General features: G+C 41.5%; 1 pseudogene; it reads left to right on the top strand.

The window, feature by feature from the left end:
• The first annotated feature begins 571 nt into the window (after window positions 1-571).
• LOC101587843 overlaps window positions 572-3,906 on the top strand; it is a 4,696-nt pseudogene continuing 1,361 nt past the window's right edge.

Here is a 3,906-nt window from a genome sequence, read left to right as displayed (position 1 = left end):
AGCAGGACCATCCGTCCCTCCCACAGTTGTAAGGTGTCTGGTCTTGGTTATCTCCTTGGAGGTCCTGACCCTGTCTGACTGCCTATAATATTTCTGTCTAACTCAGGCTGCCTACGACAGTATCACCTGCCACACTCACAGTGCCTGTTGTAAAAATATTGAAGATAATTGAGCGGAGATGTGGAGAAAATGGAATCCCTGGACACTCACACTGTTGGTGAAACCATAATGGAGACTTTTCAAATAATTAAGATAGAACAACCAGAAGATGGAATTAGTGAAATGTGCATTAACTGATGAATAGATAAAGAATTTATGTCATATATTCACACAATGCAATTTTTCTGGCATGAAATAGAGCTGAATGGTGACATGCCCGAATGGATGGACAAGAGATCTCTATATTAAGTAAAATAAGCAAGGCACAAAAAAGACAGCACACAAAAATAAATAAATAAAATAAATTAATTAAAAAAAAAGGGAGCTGCTGAGATGGCTCAGTAGTCTAAAGCACCTACTTAGAACAAGCTTAGCAAAGCATAGGGACCGCGGTTCAATCCCCCAGCACCACATGCCAGCCAGTCCCGCCCCCAGGTGGGCTGAGCTGGCCACACACACACAAAAATAAATAAATAAAATAAATTAATTAAAAAAAAAAAAAGACAGCACTGAGTGATCTGAATTGTCTATAGGAGTGTAAAAGTTTTATTTTGTAAAAAAAATTTTTTTTTTTTTTTTTTTCCTTGAATGCCTTCAGGGCACTTTTGGCCAGCGGGAGAGTGTGAGGTTCGAACTCCAGCAACCTGAGGCTGACAGCTTTGTGGAAGCAGCCACTTAAAGGACTGAGCTAGGGCCAGGCCCCCTTATTTTGTAAAATTTGAGGCATGATCGTGGTTACCAGGGTAGGGGGAAAAGAGAAATTTATCAATTGCTACAAAGCTATTTGGATAGAAGGCGGGCAAAGGCTTTAATAAATGAGTCAGGTGGTATGATTTTAGGGCTCCAGAAGGATCAAATCCTGTAACAATTCGAAATTCTCTGGGGGCTAAGAGAAAGATCTCTGGGTAGCCCATATTTAGTCATCAAATCAAGGGAGGGCAATACTGAAGAAAGGTAGAGTGAATGGCCCAAGGACTTCTTCGAATAAGACATTATGCTAATTTAGGAGAACTGTATTATCTCCAGGAAGGTCTCCACCCAGGAGTGAGATGCCTGCAAGTACAATCTTTATCTAGGTAACTAAGGTTGGAGCCACGCGTTCTTAGCTGTGGCCTGGTCATGTCCTTTGAGGCATGCTGGCTTCACTGGCCACTGTAGGACTCAGTCGGGACCAGTGGCTCACAGAGGTTCACTTACTCTGAGTCTGCTGCCCGTCTCCAGACAAGGGGCCTCGGCCTTGGACAGACTCACAGCTAAACAGAGAAAGCCAACTAGTTAATTTAAATCCTGCTCAGAGCTGCTATGTAGTGGTCTCCATCATAGAATAAAGAAGTGTTGAAGTGCTTTTATTGCACAGTTGTGATGACAGATAAATCTAGTGTATACTTCAAAAGCAAGAAGAGATTAGTGTTTTAAGAGAGATAGTTTGTTTACTCAGATTTGTATGTTATGTATAGATCAAAACATCACTGTGTACCCATAATTATAACATTTTTCTGTTTTTCTATATAAGTTAAAACATACATTTTACAGCATGTGAGGTGGATGTTTGTGTCTGTTCCTTTGATATCACCACCTTTAAGAGTGAATGGAGGGGCCGGGGAGATGGCTCAGTAGAATAAGCGCTTGCCTGGCAAACGCCAGGACCTGAGTTCAATCCCCGGTTCTGCAAAAAAAAAAAAAAAGAAAAAGAAAAAAAGAGTGAATGGAACAAATGAGAGCAGACATCCTTGGTCTTTTTATTTTATTTTATTATTTTTTAATGTATTTAGTACAGGGTCTACAGGGTCTCACTACATAGATTGGATTGGATTGTAATTTAGCTGAACCAAGTAGGGTGTTTCATGATTCACTGACTGTTGGGAGCAGGAGTATAACACTGGTAGTGGTATCTTTGCTGTAAGCCATATATGCAATTTATCTCTTTATCTTATCTATCTGGCATATATCAAACCAAGTGTATCACGCATTCTAAGCAAGCATGTTGCAACAGAGATATACCCTCAGCCTTTGTGCTTTGGAATGAACCTGATGTGGGACGCTGGACTCCACCTCCACGTGTAGAGCTGTGAATCAGTAGCGAGAGAATGTATTATGCAGATTCTGTATCTTGTGTGGTCCTTCCTGATACAGCAATCTTACAAAGTTCAAAGAGAACAGAGGGAGACCAGGGAACCACCACTAGATGGTGTGTGAGGACCATTGGGTGAGGCGTCTGCTACTGCCTGGTTGTTTCACTCAAGACAGTCACTGATTTTCTCCGGGTTTTCAGTAACAACCCTGTAGCAGTCCTGTAACAGAGTAAAGGGTAATTTGAAACATAATGATGGTAGCAAAAACCACAGAAACTATATTGGTAAGGCATAGTTTTATCCTTGTTGGCTGGTCCCTATAAATTTACATACAGCAGACCAATAGTTTTAAAAATCACTAGTTCTTTAAATGATTCAATGGGCTGGGGAGATGGCTCAGTGCAATAAGCGCTTCCCTAGCAAGCGTAAGGGTCTGAGTTCAATCCCCGGTTCCGCCAAAAAAAAAATAAATAAAAATAAATGATTCAAGTGAACTATATTTTTAAAAATCTTACCGGGCATGGTAGCACATCCCTGTAATCTCAGAACCCAGGAGGCTGAGGCAGGAGGATTGTTGCAAATTGAAGACCACTCTGAGCTACATAGTGAGCTCAAGGCCAGCCTGAACTGCATAGCAAGACCTTGTCTCAAGAAAAACAATAAAATAGGGGCCAGGGGGATGGCTCAGTAGGATAAGCGCATAACTGGCAAACACAAGGATCTGAGTTCAATCCCCGGTTCCGCCAAAAAAGAAAAACAAAATAAATGAGTAAAAAAATTCAATATTTTCCCCTCTGAAGTAGAGAAACACATATAGCACAAAAACACTTTATGAATAAGACTCTGGGCAGTCATGGTGGCGCACACCTGAAATTCTAGCTTCTACAAGGCTAGAGTAGAATAAGGATTGCAATTTGCAGACCAGCTTGCACAAAAAAAGCCACATCCAATCTCAGGCTCAGCCCTGCTGGGTTCATGGCCTCAGTACCATAAAACGGGGGAAATGTATATATAAATTAATAGAATAATTATTTATGTCATTATATTTATTATATATATCTTATATATTAATGTAAGATATATAAGATATAGTATTAACATAAGATATATATACTTCTTGGACTTTGGATTCTCCTTCCTCAACCATGGGTCTGTTGATGACACTCGTGGCCGCAAGGTTATTAGAAAGCAAGTGAATGATGTAATGGTGGCAGTCATTACAACTGCCAGCCTGTCCCAGCTCCAGCCACTAGAGCTGGTGAACAAATGGATAGGATCAAGAATTCACACTGTGGGAGCCGGCGATACAGCTCAGCAGACTAAGTGCTTGCTTTGGTATGTGCAGGGGCCAGTATTCCATCTCTGGCTCTGCCTGCTGCGCTGCCCCGCCCTGGGTGTGCTGAGCCAGGATGGAGTCCGGGCGTGGTGGCACATGCCTGTAATCCCAGCACTAAGGAGGCAGAAATCAGGAGGATCAGCATAGTGAGACTCTGCATACACACACACAAAAAAAATACTTAAAAAGAAAAAAGAATTCACATTGTGATGAAGAGTGATAAGGAAATTGTTTTTGGTTTTGGTTTTTTTTGCAGAACCAGGGATTGAACTCAGGCCCTTGTGCTTGCCAGGGAAGTGCTTATTCCACTGAGCCATCTCCCTGGCCCCTATTTTTTAT

This window comes from Octodon degus, unplaced genomic scaffold (genome assembly GCF_000260255.1).
Source record: "Octodon degus isolate 3935 unplaced genomic scaffold, OctDeg1.0 scaffold00073, whole genome shotgun sequence".
Lineage (NCBI taxonomy): Eukaryota > Metazoa > Chordata > Mammalia > Rodentia > Octodontidae > Octodon > Octodon degus.
This window is presented reverse-complemented; position numbering and strand designations above follow the sequence as displayed.